This window comes from Carex rostrata, chromosome 35 (assembly GCF_964058835.1).
Source record: "Carex rostrata chromosome 35, lpCarRost1.2, whole genome shotgun sequence".
In the NCBI taxonomy this organism is placed as follows: domain Eukaryota; kingdom Viridiplantae; phylum Streptophyta; class Magnoliopsida; order Poales; family Cyperaceae; genus Carex; species Carex rostrata.
Window position 1 is genome coordinate 616,042 of NC_135952.1, and position 19,482 is coordinate 635,523.

A 19,482-nucleotide genomic window follows, 5' to 3' on the forward strand; every position below is an offset into this window, starting at 1 on the left:
TTTAGCCCACATGATCAAACGGACACTAGTCTACTACATTTGTGCCATATTCCACAAAATCGGACTCGGACACTTGACCATAAAATTGAAATCAGATGAATCGGATCAGTAACTAGGACTTTTTTTGGCAATCCCAGTGAGTCAACAGTAACCTTGAAATCCCTGCTATTTTAAATCCATATTTGTTAAAATACTTCGAGATACGTGCAGAGATTTTTTTAAAAGAGTTGCTTCGAGATTCGTTTCCGAAAAATATTCAATGGATAGATTCTGAAAAGCAAGAATTTTAAAATTACTGTTCACACACGAAGGATTGCAGCAGATTTATTTCCGTTATTTTGGGTGCTGGTACTGTCAATCAAATTGGAATCGGAGTCCACCGAACCATTTTAAATATATAGTGGTCATTTTTGACATTTGGATAGTCGGTCCTCATGTTAGTAACTATTTGGACAGTTCTTATTGGAAAAAAGAAAAAAAAGAAAAAAGAAAAAAGAAAAAAGAAAAAAGAAAAAAGAAAAAAGAAAAAAGAAAAAAGAAAAAAGAAAAAAAAAAGAAAAAAGAAGAAAAAAAAAAAAGGAAACTGATGTGTCCAGTGGAATAATGGATATGGAAGTTGAAAGAATTTGGAACATGCTTCAGAAAGAGTACAACGATATGAATAAGTGTTCAAAATGATATGCATCATGATACAAGAGAAAAGGACAGAACAAACTGTGAAATCAATCGTAGAATCAACAACGATCCAATCAACAACGATCCAATGAACACCGGTAGTAAAACCGGTTTTCAATATTAAAAAAAAAACGGTGTTGATTTAAAATTGTGTAGTAGTGCCATCAACCACACCAAAATGTTTATTTCTTTCTCTTTATATTCTTAGCACTAAATAATTAATAAACCAAGACTAATGTACCATGCCTGGTACTATGTTATTCTCATATTGGCAAAAAAAATATATATATTACCTGCTGCGCTCCTGATCAGGCCCTCAGAGGGTTCCATTGGTGTGTCATCATCAACAGGTACTTTTGTATGAGGGGGATGCTCTTCTTCTTCTTCTTCTGATGGTTGAGGATGGTCTTCTTCTTCATTGTTCAATCCCAGATGCTGATTCAAATATGCCTCATTGCCCTCCATAGCCGCTACAAGGAGCTCGCGTGGCATCAGTGGGCGCTTATGCTCATTCTGAGTTTCGGATTCTCCGGTTGCAGGAAAACTTGTTATCTTGCTAGCCATTAATTCTGGAGCTTAATGTAGCTAGTGTCTGATAAGAGAGATTGCGCAAGAAATGTATAGAGGATTGGTGATGTCAAGTACCTTGTTAGGATGCGAACAGGTCCCTTAATATAGAGCTGCTCCGGAAGATTTATTGGAGAGGAAGGGAAAACTAATATATTGGGTAAGGAAGAAAAAATAAAAGCATTCCATAGAATCTCAATTGAGTAAGCATAACTGTAGGCATAAATGTAGGTGTCTAAAATCTCTTTCTTTATTCGGTAAACATGTTTAGTTGCTTTAAAAAAGCAATAGAGTATTGAAAAAGAAAGATAGTTTTTCCAAATCTATTGGTATTTATTTCTCTCTTTTTTTTGTAACAATATCGCATGAACCAGCCGATTTTTTTATTAATCGAAAATAAAATAAAAAAATATCAGGAAAGGGTATCGTTTTGCCGGAAAATCAAAATTTAAGAAAAATGGGATGGTTTATCCCGTCCAAATTAGTACTCCGCTAATCTCGCTAAGCAGAAAAAAAAATATATCTTGGACAGAATAGATTATCCCATCCAGCACTGTAGCATTTTTTTTTAGTTTGGTTTCATCTAAGAGAATGAAAAAAAAATATTACAGTGCTAGTTTGGTTTCATCTAGTCTATCCCGTCTAAGATATTTTATTTTTTTAAGTTAAATTATTAATTAGAGTCAAGATTAACGGGACAAGATGGCAAGTACCTAGCTTGGTTAGGATGCAAACATGTCCCTTAATATGGAGCTGCTTCGAAAGATTTATTAGAGAGAAAGGGAAAACTAATATATTGGGTAAGGAAGAAAAAATAAAAGCAGTCCATAGAATCTCAATTGAGTAAGCATAACTGTAGGCATAAATGTAGGTGTCTAAAATCTCTTTCTTTATTCGGTAAACATGTTTAGCTGCTTTAAAAAAGCAATAGAGTATTGAAAAAGAAAGATAGTTTTTCCAAATCTATTGGTATTTATTTCTCTTTTTTTTGTAACAATATCGCACGAACCAGCCGATTTTTTTATTAATCGAAAATAAAATAAAATAAATATCAGGAAAGGGTATCATTTTGTCGAAAAATCAAAATTTAAGAAAAACGAGATGGTTTATCCCGTCCAGATTAGTACTCCGCTAATCTCGCTAAGAAGAAAAAAAAAATATATCTTGGACGGGATAGATTATCCCGTCCAGCACTGTAGCATTTTTTATTTTTATTTTTTTTTAGTTTGGCTTCATCTAAGAGAATGAAAAAAATATATATTACAGTGCTAGTTTGGTTTCATCTAGTCTATCCCGTCTAAGATATTTTATTTTTTTAAGTTAAATTACTAATTAGAGTCAAGATTAACGGGACGGAATGGCAAGTACCTTGGTTAGAATGCGATCATGTCCCTTAATATGGAGCTGCTTCGAAAGATTTATTAAAGAGAAAGGGAAAACTAATATATTGGGTAATTAAGGAAGGAAAAATAAAACAGTCAATAGAATCTCTATTGAGTAAGCATAATTGTAAGCATAAATGTAGGTGTCTAAAATCTCTTTCTTTATTCGGTAAACATGTTTAGCTGCTTTAAAAAAGCAATAGAGTATTGGAAAAGAAAGATAGTTTTTCCAAATCTATTGGTATTTATTTCTCTTTTATTTTTTGTAACAATACCGCACGAACCATCCGATTTTTTTATTAATTGAAAATAAAATAAAAAAATATCAGGAAAGGGTATCGTTTTACCGGAAAATCAAAATTTAAGAAAAACGGGATGGTTTATTCCGTCCTGCTATAGTGTCTGGACGGGATAAACTATCCCGTCCAGTAATGTAGTATTTTTTTTATTATTTTTTTAGTTTGGTTTCATCTAAGAGAATGAAAAAAAAAAATATGCTACAGTGCCGGATGAGATAATCTAACTCGTCTAAGATATTTTATTTTTTTAAGTTAAAACGCTAATTAGAGTCAAGATTAACGGGACGGGATGGCAAGTACCTTGGTTAGGATGCGAACAGGTCCCTTAATACGGAGTTGCTCCAGTAGATTTATTAGAGAGGAAAATATATTGGGTAAGGAAGGAAAAATAAAAGCAGTCAATAGAATCTCTCTATTGAGTAAGTATAACTGTAGGTATAATTGTAGGTGTCTAAAATCTCTTTCTTTATTCAGTAAACATGTAGGTGTCTAAAATCTCTTTCTTTATTCGGTAAACATGTTCAGTTGCTTTAAAAAAAACAATAGAGTATTGAAAAATAAATATGGTTTTCCAAAATCTATTGGTATTGTTTTTTTTTTCTTTTTTGGTAACAATACCGCAAGAACCGGCCATTTTTTTATTAATAAAAAATAAAATAAAATAAATATTGGGAAAGAGTATTGTTTTGCCGGAAAATCAAAATCTAAGAAAAACGAGAAGGTTTATTCTGTCCAGCTACAGTGTCTGGACTAGATAAACCATCTCGTCCAGATTAGTGCTGCGCTAATCTCGCTAAGTAGGAAAAAAAATGCTACAGTGCTGGACGGAATAATTTATCCCGTACAAGATATATTTTTTAAGTTAAATCACTAATGAGGATCAAGATTAACGGGACGTGATGGTTTATCCTGTCCAGACTCTGTAGCTGGACATGATAAACCATCCTGTTTTACCTAGATTTTGATTTTCCAGCACAACGATCCCCTTTCGCGATATTTTTTATTAAAAAAAATCGGCACAATCTAGGCTCCCAAAATCACAAAGAGCATGTTGCTCTGTAGCTAGGGGTGTTCAAACGGTTCGGTTTGTTTGGTTTTAAATCGAACCGACACATTTTGGTTTAAATCATTCGGTTTTTCGGTTTAAATGGTTCAATTCGATTCAATTTTTTATCTATTTTGGTTTTACTTAATTGATTCAGTTTATATTTTTTAAAACCGACCGAACCGAACCGACCGAACCCATTTTTATAATAAAAGTGTTGAACATTTTCCTACTCGATCTCTTAACCGAACCCAACTTTTTTTTGAAAACCAAACCCCTTTGTCTAGGGGTCCAAATCCCCTAAAGTAACATAATCTTTGAGTTTTGGATCGAGACTGTCCGATTCGAATCCGTCACTTGAGATTGCTTCGCGATTCGAATTCATCTCTCAGAATATGTGCGTTCCACTTCGGATAGATTATCACGGATTCGAATCGAACGGTCTGGATTTAAAACCCAAAAATTGAGTCATTCATTGGATTGAACTCTCCCCTCTGTCTCCTCCCCCAACCCAAAATTTTTATTAATAAGAAATATATTAATTAAATATCGAGATTAGAGAACACTTTTGCGTTTTATCGAGAAATAGAGAAAACGTGATGATAGATCACGGCCAGAATTAACGATGCTAATCACTGTACTTATTAATTAACTAAAAAAAAAACAAATCCTGGCCGTGATTGATAATCACGGACAGAAATTGCCTATAGTCTGTTTGGCCGTGATTGATAGTCACGGACAGAACTTTTTATTTTATTTTAAAGTTGATATGTGCGGTGATTAGTATCGCTAATCCTGGCCGTGATAAACCATAACGGCCAGAGGCCGTAATTAATCATCACGTTTTCCCTATATCTCGAAAAAAATCCAAAAACATTCTTCAATTTCGATATTTATTTATTATATTTCCTATTAATAAAAATTTCGGCTCCCCCAACCTTCGCTCCCCACTCTCTTTGTTTTTTGTTTTTGTTTTTAAAACGACGCTCCACACTCTCACTTTCTCTCTCTTGCCCCCCTCTCATGATTGCTCCCTTCGTTATTATTTATCTCCTCTAATTCTCCTGCTTGCCTGCTAAGGTAAGATTTTATACTTTCTTTAATTCTAATTTTGGGTAGATTTGAGGGTTTGATTTGAATTTGATGGGTTTCTAAATTTGATTGATCAAAGAAGAAGAGATCAAGGCAGTTGCTATGGATATTTTACTCTTGATTATTTGAAAATTCTCAAGGAATTAAGATGCTTTTTTCACTTCTCATGGTTATTTCGGTTCAACCGAACAAACCGAAATTTGGTTCGGTTTTTAATAAATTGATAAATTTAAATGGTTCGGTTCGGTTCTAATTTTGAAAACCGAAAAAAAGTTTGGTTTAACAATTTTAGTTCGGTTTCAACCAAACTGACCATTTGAACACCCCTATCCGCAGGAGTCCGTGTCCCCACAGGTACTTAAGATGCAATTAATAAAAATTGACAGTCCAGATTAATTTCATCCCGATCAAACTCAATCCAACTGTTGAGGTTGTATAAAATGAACAATTCGGATTCACAACTTGCACTCAGGTACCTAGGGTGATACAGATTCTATCCGCAGCCCGACGTATCCTCTGAAAAGAGGAGGGAAGGAAATTAATCAAATCTAAGTTACTTGTTCCACAAATAGCGCTCAATTTTTTGGATGCTTCTATGGTAAAACTGGTATGTAACTTTGAATCCGCATGAGTCGAGGTACCTGAGGTGTTTAGGTACCAGCTAAAAATTAGAGCCGTTCTTTTAGTTTGGCACAAATTTTAAAGCAGCCCCTACAGTCACAACAGATACTGAATTGATTTTGATCTAAATAGAATTAATTCATTTTTTAAGTTGCATCTCAGGTACAGTGCCTGAGTGGATACGGACTCTGTAACTCGCTCCGTTAACCCTTTCTTCTCTTCCAACCGCGGGAAAGTATCATCTGCGGAGTTTTTCCGTGCGAAGCTTTTAATCTGGCCCGTTCGTTTTGAATTGGACGGACCAGATCAGATCTTGCCCGAATTTAAAAAAAACTCAAAATTTGGTGAACCCTTAATCCAGTCCGTTCGATCCGAAACAAACGGACTAGATTAAAAGCTCCGCACAGCTCCGCATGGAAAAACTCCGCAGAGGATAGCGTTCCTCCAACCGTTCTCTCGCAGTCTCGCCTCCCAAGCTCCGCTACCACCGTGAGACATGAGCCGCAAGCCCGCAACCTAGTCCTCCCCAATCTTGCCCTTCCTCTCTCACGAGCTCTTGCTAGGAGATGCAGAACTGGCTGACATGAGAAGAAACCCTGGCAATGGTGGCGCTGATCGGTACAGAGAAGAAACCCCTCCATCTGACCACTCTGCCTCCGCATAGGTCGCGATCAGTTGCCTTTTCTCCGCCTCCGCCTCCGCCTCTATCTGACCATGTCGCCTCGCACCTCCTAACAATCGTCCACGATTTCAAAAGGTATTAAGTTAATTTCTCTGTCTCTCACATTCCAATTGGTCTTAGATGTTCCTTAGTTCACCTTCATTTATCTACATCATTCAATAAACCTGGCCTCATGCTTTACAAATGGAAACTGGTACCTTAATGCCTAAATTGTCCTCCTTTGTGTGTGAGTTCTATACTGATATTTGATAGTTACGAGAAGGAACTATGGTATGGGTTTATTAATAAGCTTAACTGGTACCTTATTACACTTGACTGATGTCCAAACTTATGCTCTTTCCTCATGGTTGTCCTCTAGATGAATAACAAGGGAGTAGATTTTTATAGTTTTTGAACAATGTAAGAGAAGTATTGCATATAATTATTGTGATAGCTTTCATATTTTGCATGTGCATTCAATAATGAAATTAAGTTTTTTCATGGCAGAAAATGATGTTTTTCTTTTCCTTTTCCTTCATTTGACATTTGAGCTTGCAGTCAAACATCACGAGGCGCATAAGAGAAAAGGAGAAAGAACATGATGTTGCAAAGATTGAGCTTTTGAACCTTTAACCTCTCTCATATTGCTCATATTGATGAGAGAGTAAAATCTTGTACATTCTTTGCCTTTCACTATTTTGGGTCTAATTCAAGGATTAAAATACTGCTCCACACTAAAGTTCCAACTTAGTTTTAGTTCTTTTCAATTTAACCAAGATTACCCTTATTTTTAAAACATACTTGTATGCAATCTTGTTTAGGGTGGGGTTGTGAAAGCAGTATTGTATTTATAAATTAATGCATATCAGTTGTTTTTTCTTTTTTTATTTAGAAGTTTCAGTTTAACTTTTTTATCAAAATGAAGGGGAGAAGAAATTCTCACAGACAGAGAGACTATGAGTCAAACATAAACAAGAAGAGAACAGAGATATTCAGTTTGAGCGGAAGATAAAAGCATTGCATCAGGAGAAGGACATCTTAGCAAGTGATTCAGATGACAGGGTCAAACTTAGGTTGAAGAAACATGAGCTGGAGATGTACAAGAGGAAGCTAAAAAAATTGTATGTTTATATAGAATTTTTGCATGCATTCACACCCTAGGTGTGCATCAGATTAACATGCAGAATAAATTACTGTGCTGATGTCATTGGTAGTGGTCCAGATGTGATTAAAATAAGAATGTGTACTGAGATTATGAAATGGATTGTTTGGGTTTGCATATCAGTCTACTGGTAATGTATTTCAGATTTTAGGTTTTGTGTGAGCTATATTTATTCAATGGCATGTAAAGGTGAAAATTATAACTTTTTTCAGTATATCTTCGAATAAATTCTTCTTTAAAAATTAACCACTCCAATCATTAATTCAATTCCAAATCATTTTTTTCGACTCTATTCTATTAAAATGAATTGAACTCTTGCTATACCTTGTTTCCTATCATACCCTAACTAAGCATCACCAAACTACTGACTGTACTTTTTTGGGAGTTGGTGTGCAATTTTGGTGTTCACTTATCTAACATAGCACAAACTTGTAAACGGATAAGATACTGTTAAACTCATTTTGTTTGAGTATAATTTTATTTTTCCAACTATTGGTTTTGTATTTCATAGAAAAATCCAACCAATTATAATTTATAATACAACACTCACTAGTCCATGCCATTCATAGAAAAATCAAGGGAAAATTTCCAGTGTGCCCATCTAAATTTTAGAAATAGCCAATTTCCCCATTAAAATACTACAATATCCAATATCTCCATACAAATTTAACATGCTTTCTTCTATCCCTTTTTAACTATTTAATATTATATTTTATTATTTCAAAAATTAAAATGACTAATGTACCCTCAAATTTCAACTAGACATGTCCATTTCATACCTATCACATTGAGGACTCACGCCATTGTTGAGGATGGTTTTCTAATCTCTCCCTCTCTTCCTCTCTTTCGTGTTCGCATTCCCATTCTCATTGTTAATTACCTTAATTGATTTGAGGATAGTTAATGTTTGATTGGTGCCTACAAATGAAGTAATTTTATATTCTGAAATGGCTCATCCTTATCCAAGTCAATACGATCTGTTTCGTTCATTTATTCTAAAGCAAAACATTTTTTTCTCACAAATGTAGCATTGAAATTAGGATATATAGCAACAGATATACTAAAACAACAAACGATATAAGCTATTACTATTAGGATTTGTTTATGGTTGCATAAATTGGTCGCTTACATTTGCACTTCAACGTGTTTGGTATTGCAACAATCCGACCAGTAAGTTTCATGTCTCTCTCCGCCTCCTAGCTGACATGGCAATGATATGAGATGACAATGTTTATCCACTTCGGACGCAACACCTTCACAGACTCCGAGTGGGCACTGGCCATGCCAACCCATCTATCTTTAACCCGACTTCCCTCAATACCCGGCTGTGGGCCCGCATAGCAAACAATACCAGGTTTGCCAGAATGGTGCTAACAACTAAGCACTATGGGTCCATGACAGGTTCTGTCTTTGGCCGTCGGCTTATACAAACTATTTGGTGGAGTCGAGCCTGTGGCGGGATGGGAATGGGGATGTAGTTGGAGATTTGGTGGTTGCCGCGGAGGAATTTAGTCTCAAGCTCGAGTTGTATATGTCACCGTGGAACCGTTATGAGCCGTGCTACGACAACACCCGGGACTACAACGAATATTACCATAGACAGATCACATAATTACTCACAAGGTCGATTCTTTAAGTATCAAATTTAAATTTGATTTTAGATCAGAAGCTGAATTCCTTAATGAATCAGGTTTCTTCACAACTAATTTCCTCATAGGCCGTTGTTTGAGCTAATTTTAATTTATGTCTATATTCAAGTTGACTTCGTCTTATATATTCAAGGATGGTGTTGGCATCGAGGGATGTTTGTAAGTTCATTTTTGTGGAAAAACATTGATGATGTAATTTTCATTTTCATTTTGACTACTACCAATACATACTATGCTGCAACTTTTTTCTTCTTGGGAAGAAATGACCGTAGGGAAAACTTAAAAAGACAATCAGATAGCTACGTAATTCTCTAATCCAAAACTGATTCTCATTTTAAAGATTGGATATGTGAACTCAACTTTTTCTTTTATTTAACGGGGACAAGAAGAGAGAAAGAGTATCGAGATAATGAGGAAGAGAGATGAATTTGAGGAAGGAAGAGGACATTTAGAATTAATGGACATGTTCATTTAAAATTAGAGGGTATATTGGTCAATTTAACTTTTAAAATAATTAAATAAAATGTTAAATAGTTAAAAGGGGATAAAATAAAGAATTATAAATTTGTATGGGTATATTAGATATTATGATATTTTGATGGAAAAATTGGCTATTTCAAAGATTTAGATGGGTACACTAGAAATTTTCCCAAAATTCAAACCTTCTCTGAACAACGCCGAGTAATTACAAATGCTCTTTCCATCCAAGGCCAATTTTGTCATATGTGTAAATAGAACTGGTTGATAAAATGACACTTGCCATCCCAACTGACCAGGGGCATTTTAGTCCAAAGCAACTTTTCATTCACCTTCATTTTTTTTTTTTTAATATTGTAGAGTATTTAGAGGGTATAGTACTGACATATTGTGTTTTGACAATTTGCACAATATTAATTTCTTTGCTTTTCTTATATTATGCAGGTCTCATGTTTAATTTATCATTGGCAACAATTGTCAGTGGCATCAGGACTACTGACCTTCAAAATACTGTACACACTGGAAGCACGAGCAGTCAGCTTCAGTGGGATCAAATTGACATGGTACTAATACTCGTTTTCACCTCTTGGTGTTTATTTTCAAATTGGCATTCAACTGAAACATAAATTAGTAACATCAGTGCTTACATGCATAATTATGGCAAATCATGTCAAACGAACACTTAAATTGCAGTGAGGGTGAACTGAAGCATAATTTAGGGTAATAGCATGATAGTTATCAACTGCTAAATTGAAGCTAGCGAAAAAAATTACTTGCTTGATTTTGGTGCTCTTTGTTCTCAATTTGTTTTGGTCTGGTATTTTTGGTCTTAGGTTTTACAAACAATGTTGGTTTGGTATTACATAATGGTACTAGATCATGATAGAGATCAAAATCAAGTAGAACAGTTCTCATATGTGTCTTCTCATGGAACTTAATTTTCTGTTTTCTCTTAAAGCAATAGTTGTATGGCTGAGGAAGGCTGAGGCCATGCTATCAAGGTGTTATCTGATCAAAGATGCACCATAATAGTTGTCTCACCATACTTTTTAATTTTTTAACTTAGCACATGTATAGTTCAAAGACTTTACTTCCATCCACACTTGTTCTTGGCTCTAATGTAAGTTCCACATTTTGATTTAACACGGCAGGACAGAGTTGGAGGTGATGTTGCACAAGGGAGTCAAATTTGAGATTGAAGCACTGTCTGCTAATATAGGCAAGTGTAGACTGGAGGGCACATGTACTCACATCTGCACTTGTTCTTATGCAAGTTTGGGATATCATAGGAAGACATGAAAGTTTCGAATGTACTCACCTTGGCAGGGAGCACAAGGATTTTGCCCACAAACTAGCCAATTTCATCAGGGTTAGTAATATGGTGTATCAGGGTAGCGCGTTACCTTTATTCAATCTTATATAATTGGTTACTGGTAAATCAGGGTAGCACTTCTCAATTACTGTGAAAAATGTAAACTTGTGTAATGTAAGCTTACTTGAATAGTTGAATTACTTCTTTGCGCTATAAAGAGAACAAATGGGTTCAACTTGTGTAATTAATCGAATTACCTGATTATTTTATTTTTTATTTTCTTTTCCTTTTTGAGCACAAATTGAACTGTTTGGTTTTGTTCAGTGTGAAGTATCATTCTGAATTCTGATGATTGACCGACTCATGAAGAAAAGCTGATACTTTTTTCTTTTATCCCTCATTTTCATGTCATTTTTGTTTTTCTTCTTTTAATTATTAATGATGTTTTATTACATTTAATTGATTAGTAATATTAAACTTGCATATTGCTTAAAAATGAATTGCATATGCTTATGCGTATATTGAACCATCTATGAGGACTAATCTGCATAGTAACACATCTGAATTTTCAAAAGAATTTACTCACATCTATGAGGACTAATCTGCGTTTCAAGTTATCTTTGTTGCTTTTCATGTATATTGCATTTCACTAGGAAAATGTTATCTGTTCTCGAGTTGGGAGAATTTGTGAAGAAAGGGTTGTCATGACAAGGTTTAGATGTTAATCCTCTCTTAATTGGGAAGTATAAAAGCTTCTTAATATCAAAACTGTTTGGAAACTGTCTTCTTAAGAAGCATTCATCTTCGCTAACCAACTGTTATTTCAGTTGTGTTTCAGTAGGGAGCGCCATCTTTGGTCTCTGGAACTCATAATATCATAGAAGGCCCATATACATATCAGAGGCGATGCAAATTGCTTTAGCTGAGTTGTCCAATGTGCCAAACATTATCAAATATCATTGAAGGCGCATAATACATAGCAGTGTTGTAAAAAACGTCCGTTTAGGCCGATTAATCGTCCGATTAGTCATTGGCAGTGACCAATGTTAGCAGCGATAATGAATATATACTAAGAATCACCCAAATAAACCTACAGTTGCAATATTTTACTAAACACATGGCATCACAACTATTGTAATTGTTTTATTTCAAATAGCCATGATTGCAAGGTTTGGGGCATGAGACATGAATACTGGTACAGGAGTTCTGTGCACTGGTACTTGGAATCGGCTATCTTCGTCCTCTTTAAGGAATCTTGGATATATATCATCAGAGTTTATAATTCTCTTGATTTGATCACACTTTCATTTGATTTGTAATTTGTTACTTTTCTCTTCTTTAGAAGGCACTCATTTCCTAACCCGATTTTTCTCTTTAGAAAGAGACTAACATCTGCATTAGAACCAAAAAACATCAATTACAAACACTTCTATCAACATCAACCTCAAGGCTTTGCAATACTATTGCTATTGACCAGTCAGGTCCATGCCCATACCATACTATTGTGTTGAATTTTGATCCCTTCCATAACTGAGGCTTAATTAAACCTTACTATATATAATATTGAAACTATGCAGTCAAAGATTGGCACATATTTGAACTCCCATCTTTTTTTGTTCTTTTTTTCAGAATGGTTGTGTTTGGTTTCTTTATGTACGGAGGCTTCTTGCACCTCCTTTCATGAATTTGCTTCTAAAGTTCAATCTTCATATCTGATGATGATGGTCCAGAACCTGAAAGCAACAACAGTGCAATTTATCAGTTGGCATCTCTTTTTATTTCAAAAAGGCAATTTTTCTTTTGATTTTAAAGTACTATGGACTTCATATTTCTTAGTTGGTTTCTACACTACCTCTCTTTTGCGTTTTGCGCACACATATCAAGTAAATTTATAATTAAAGATACCAAAGGGAAATGCATAAAATGGGAATTGCTATGTCCCATTGCTACTAACATAGTTCAAAAAATCGGCCGATTCCGAGTCAACTCGGCCGATTCAACTCGGAATCGGACGGGACCGATCCGATTTTTACCCGATTCTCAGGTTTATGCGAGTTTTTCAGAAAAAAATCGGATGAACAGTGACGGAATCGGCCGATTTTCCGATTTTCCGGCTGATTTTCACCGAATCAAGCCGAGTTGAGCCGATTCAAAGCAAAAATTTCCGATTCTAACTAACCTGGACTGTGCGGTGAGGAGATCGGCTGAATAAAATTTCGATCGGCTGAGGAGATCGCTGAGGAGAAGACCAATTCGAATTTCGATCGGCTGAGGAGAAACCATTCGCGGAGGAGAACTTGAGAATCCATTAATTGAGGAGAAACCATTCGATTTTAATTGGAGAAGGAAATGAGTACGGTGGAGGAGAAGGAAATGAGAAAGGGTGCTGGACCCGAATATTTCATTAAATAGAGTTAATTCCCTTCCCTCATTCAATCGAATGGATCAAATGGTTTCAATTTTCGTGCTAGAAGTATATCCAACGGATGAAACAATTTGAGAATATTATAGAGGTTCTAATTGATTTGAATTGAGGGAGTTAATTGGATTTCAATTGAAATTGATTTGAAAATTCGTACTACTCGAAATTTATCGTTCTAATTTATAATCCGATTAATTCAATATTAAATTATATATATTCAATTAATTATTTATTAATCAACCTAACCGACTATATTTGAAATTAATTCTTTTATAATACAAATTTTTGTGAATGACCTGCGTGAATTTTCTAAATTATAGTTCTCTTATAACTCGTAAAATTATAATTATAATCACATCATAATAATTCATCATTTAATTTATAGATTTAATATTTGTTTCAAACAGACGTTTCGATCCTATTTAGAAAAAAAAATTCATATAAAAATATTATTTGTGATGTATACTTAGTTAGTACATTGATCAATTATTATCTAATTAATAAAATTTTAATTTATTGTAATTTACAAATCGTTCGTTAACATAGTTTTTTTATTGTAATTTTAAATTAATAATATAAGTTCTAAAGGTTAGTGATGCAAGGATGCATGCACTGCATGATACTGTGTAAGAGGGCTACGATTGAGGTCCTCTGAGCTGGAACAAGCCAGTGCGTATGTAAAGAACGTTTTTATTTTTATAATGCAACTCCTGGCAGCGTCTGCCTGGTTACACTCAAAAAAAAAAATATAAGTTCTAAACAATCATTGGATTAATTAGTAAAAATTTTATTTGAGTGAAATTTTTTAAATTTATCATGATTAATATTTATTTAAAATTTTGGGATATAACAATTTGAGTGTAATATTGTCTTAATTAACATAGTTTTTTTAGAAATTATTTTTATCAATTGTTTCCTGCTTTTTGGCTACAAAATAAGGCTTCTGCCAAAAATACCCGATTTACCGATCCGATTCTTCCGATTTCGGCCGATTCATCCGATTCTGACTTGGTGGTCAAAAATCCGATTCCGATTCTGATTCCGATTTTTTGAACCATGGCTACTAACTTATAAGCTTGTCCATTTTCATGCAAAAAGTCACTCGTCATCAGAGAAAATATTTCTAGGCAAAATTTGAGGCAGGGCAAGATTCTAAAATTTATCTACTTCAAGCATGCTGGGTACAAAACAAAATACAAAAAATTTGAAGGGTGTATAAGAAAAGGTCTCAACATTTGAACCTTGTAAGCTTTGAGAGGATAAAGCACCCTCTTGGTTCTGAACAAAACCCATCTGAACTACACTCTGAAGATCATCCTCCCAAAACCCCCCAATCTATATAGAAATAAAATAATTTGTTAAAGTATTATATCTCTCTTAGATATTGACTAAGTACAGACCAAGTTAGTTTAATTATTCGCCTGCACGTACTGGTATCAGATGAAAGTAACCTTGCATTATAGGTTAAATTTGGCACACAAAAAGTTGAGTAAGGCTTGGGTTCATCCGTGCTATGGTCTTAAAAACCTATCATATAAATTTCAAACTTCAATTTAAGTAGCTCAATAAATTGGTTATATAATAAACTTGTAAAATACTAATTTTTACTATTTTTATGATTTATGAAAGTATGCTCTAGCTCCAGTACTCCATGGTTGTGAGTTTAGAGCACAGCTTTTCTTTAATTAATAAGCTTTTGAGAAGATTTTATAAAAATAAATAATCAAGGGTCATTTAACGATCTTGATATTTATAAAAATCAAGTTTAAATTTAAAATGTAATATTATATGGATTATTTATGTATTACACATATTTTACCAATAAAAATTATAAAATTTAATGCATATTTTATCATTCAAGTAATTAATTTAAAATTAACGTTCTTTAATGTATCAAATAAGAGGAGGGTTCCACTACTCCAACAATTTGTGCTCCAAAAATAGACCACAATCTGAACCGCATATCGCGCATCAAGATTTGCACTGAATCTAACTGCTGATCAGTGAAAAACAAGATTTGTAATGTTAGTTATCTAAAAGCTGATTATGGATCCCTCTCTAAATTTCAGTCATTAGACTCATTGATTTGGAACTTTTCTAGTTTCAGATATGCCTCACTAAAATTTTGAAATATTACATTTCTGTGTATGCCTCAATTTGTCCTAATGAGCCTAAATTATCACTTGATTGATTAATTTGATATTTAATTCAATCTTAACTTAAGCAAATTGTCAAAGGTGTATACGGGGTTTGCTCTTGTTTCTAGGAAATCATGCTTTCTTATACAAAGTTAATAAAAAGTGCACATGCCTCAATTTTCCCTAATGAACCTAAATTAGCACGTGATTATTTTAATTTGGTTCCTAATCAACTAATTCAATCTCAGGTTACGCAAATTGCAAAAGGTGTTAGCCTCTACGTGAAAATCAGTTTTTGATCTAACAACAAGAAATAATGTTTTCCAAATATATACATTTTTTTTTTAAATTTAGTAGGGACTACTAAAATTGTATAGACAAAGATTTCTTGTAGATATTAAATAGTCAAATAACTTGACTTTCAATCTTTACTCAAATAGGTTACTAAAATATTTCATTTATATAGAAAAATTTCATATAGCCGCATCACAAATTAAAGTGATGGACATAATGGACATCAAAAGGCAAAATCTTGACTATGCATTCTAAACACAAGCTAATTGTAGTATTTTGATAATTAGGAATATGCAGAGTTTAATTATTTCAATTTTTCATAGATATTTTGAGGTAATAAATAAAACATGATAGGCCCAAAAAGACAATAAACAATAAGTTCCTATTAAGACCTCAATTTCATTTTGCTCAAAGCTTCCAAGTATTCACCTCTCAAAACCCTCAATTGAAAAGAGATAAATGTCCAATATATAATATAACTAGATATCATAAATTGTAATCAAACGTGCATTAATGTAATAACTATTGTTGAGTGGGACTAATATGCATATTACACAGTTGGACTCATATCTCTGTGTTTTAATCCAAACAATTAATTTGAAATGTTCGACATGATCTTCATATATATAAAAGTGTACGTACTTGTATGTCAAATTTTATATTTTCAAGAATTATTTCACTACTTTTTTAAGATAGGTAGAAAATCTTAACATTCTGGACCATCCAAAAACAGTGATTTTCAACCTATCTAATGATATAGTAAAAAATTTAAACTTTTGACCGCAAATATATTTTTATATGGTAATTATGTTTAACTAGTTGGATCGACTATTTGAATTTTAAAAATAAAGATAATGATTTATGATACATATTGATGTGTAATATATATGCATATTATCATAGCCTCACTCTAGCCAAGTATATATGCATCATAACTATCAGTAACGGATTTAAATGCAATGTATATATGGGAAACAAATCTGGAATCCTCAGGGATTCTGAAATTCTCAATCCAACCATCTATATATTTTGAGATCTGTGCATAAAAAACTGTATGCTTTGAGATTCCTGTATAAACAAATTTAGATGGTTGGATTTGAAATTTCAGGGTCCCAGATTTAATTCCTTATATATGGGGTCACTCGACCCTTATTTTCTAGTAAAATCATGCAATTTTCAGGGTATGAGTCGACGGTTTAAATCCGTTACTGTTACTTACAATTAATTTTAAATGATTTGCATTTAATGATTTTACTACTTACAATTGATAGAATGCATATTATAGTTACAATTGATAAATGCGTCTTATTTTTCTAGTTACAATTGATTTTAAATGATTTGCATTTCGCATTGTATTTATTTAAATGCAGATCTGAGTCGTCGGTTTTAAACTTTCAATTGAATTGAGTTTGGCCGACCGGAAATAAATCTGCTGTTATTCCACATGAATAATAGGAACCTGTTATTCATATGACAACCGTTGATTTTCATTTAGATTCGTGTTTGTAAAACTTTCTTTCTTGAGATTCACATATGGAAAAATTTGAACGGTTGTAATCAGAATCATAGAATAATTGGCTCCTGTTATTCTTTTCAAATAACAGCAGATTTATTTCCTGACTCTTAACATAATATTTCTGTTTAGATTTGGACCGTCCGATCAGAATTGGGTAATAGAATATTTTCATTTTTTGATATGTCACTACTACAGAAATGGTCATTGTACACTGCACATTCTACACAGATTTGATAATTTTACCTAAAAACCGTGGAGAAATTCTAATTTTTTGGAAGTCCGAAATATGTGTGGGATCTCTATACGGATGTTTACTAAAGAATCAGTGTAGAAAGCCGTGAGAGAGCTACACGGACGTTTATTAGGAAATGTACACGGATTATTATTTAAATAACAGTGTAGAAAGCCTTGAGAGAGCTACACGGATATTTAATTAAAGAACCGTGAAGAAAGGTTGGCATTGTACACAGATGTTTGTTTAAATTAAAGTGTAGAAATCTTGTGAGAGCTACACGGCCGTTTCATAAAAAGCCGTGTAGAAAGGTGTCAAATATACACGTTTTTTTGTTTAATTAATAGTGTGGAAAGCTGTTAGAGAGCTACACGGACGTTTAATAAAAAAAGCCGTGTAGAAAGGTTATTTTAGGGTTTTGGTTATTTAAGGGCGTGCCTTTTCCATCACCAAGTTGGTTATATAAAAGGCCTTCTCCTTCCAGCGCCGATTTGATCAATTCTCTCTCTCTCTGTGATCGATCACTTCGGACTTTCGGAGGCGGATGAAGATCATATTTTAATAAAGAAAGAGCTGATCGAATAAAGAGTCGGATGAAGATTTTCAAAAAAAGAGGAAGAGGTGAGATGAAGGACCTTCATAGCGGATGAAGAGTCAGATGACTCTCAATCCGACTCTGAAGGTTCTTCATTCATCTCTTTCCCTTTTTTTTGAAGGTCCATCCAACTTTTTGGTTTTAGCTAGCTCTTTCTTTATTAAAATATGTATCTTCATCCGAAAGAAAAGAACCCTACTGGATAATTTTAGAGCCGGCCCGATGAAGAGCAGGCCGGATGAAGAGTTGGAGAAGGACCTTCAAACCGGATGAAGAGCCGGATGAAGAGTCGGATGAATTCTCTCTCTCTATGTAATCTGATCATTTCAGAGGCGGATGAAGATCATGTTTTAATAAAGAAAGAGCTGATCGAATAAAGAGTCGGATGAAGATTTTTTAAAAAAAAGGAAGAGGAGAGATGAAGGACCTTCAGAGCCAGACGAAGAACCGGATGAAGAGTCGAATGAAGAGTCGGACGACTCTTCATCCGACTCTGAAGGTTCTTCATCCTCCTCTTCCCTTTTTTTTTGAAGGTCCATCCAACTTTTTATTTTCAACTAGCTCTTTCTTTATTAAAATATGTATCTTCATCCGAAAGAAAAGAACCCTACTGGATAATTTCAGAGCCGGCCCAATGAAGAGTCGGATGAAGAGTTGGAGAAGGACCTTCAAACCGGATGAAGAGTCGGTCTGATTTGTGCGCTAAGTGTTTTTGGAGGATAATTTCAGAGCCGAATGAAGAGTCGGATGAAGGACTAGAGCCGGATGGGGAGTCGATGAAGTGTCGGACGATCTCGTCCGACACTTCATCCGACTCTCCATCCGATTATGAGTGTCCTTTATATTTCAGTGCTTCCAGTCCTTAATAGAATTTTTTAGTTTATATGGATTTAACTTTTGTAATTAATGCTCAATAAGAATTTGTAATTTTTGTATAAATTAGTGTTATTGAATTTTTTGTTCAAATTGCTATGTATGTTTTGGAATTGTGGATTTTAAATGTCTTCCTCTGTTTTGGAAATTGTTTGTTTTGATATCCGAAAAACATAAAAAAAAAAAATACAATGCTACACGGACGTTTAATAAAGCGCCGTGTAGAAAGGTAGAATAAAAAAAGGTTTTCCGTTTTAATTAATAGTGTAAAAAACAATTCTACACTGCTGTTTATATAAAAGTCCGTGTAGCTCTCTCGACTTTTTACCCACATTTATAGCTAAATGTCCGTGTAGAAAGGTTTAGGGTTACAAAAAGCTTTTTCGAGCAGGCTTCCAGCGCCGTTTTGATCAATACTCTCTCTCTCTCTCTCTCTGTATTGAATTGGTCTGATTTCTGCGCACAAGAAT

The 19,482-nt window shown here is 34.0% G+C and overlaps 2 long non-coding RNA genes across 2 annotated transcripts; one reads left to right on the forward strand and one right to left on the reverse strand.

Annotated features, from left to right (window-relative positions):
- Positions 1 to 10,080: 10,080 nt before the first annotated feature.
- On the forward strand, positions 10,081 to 11,202 carry LOC144549614 (uncharacterized). The gene is made up of 2 exons (XR_013509733.1): positions 10,081 to 10,193; positions 10,782 to 11,202. It is a non-coding gene; the product is annotated as an uncharacterized LOC144549614 (long non-coding RNA).
- A 1,346-nt stretch (positions 11,203 to 12,548) lies between these two features.
- Positions 12,549 to 14,716, reverse strand: LOC144549684 (uncharacterized). The gene is made up of 2 exons (XR_013509764.1): positions 14,606 to 14,716; positions 12,549 to 12,675 (listed from the first exon to the last, which is right to left on the reverse strand). It is a non-coding gene; the product is annotated as an uncharacterized LOC144549684 (long non-coding RNA).
- Positions 14,717 to 19,482: the final 4,766 nt, after the last annotated feature.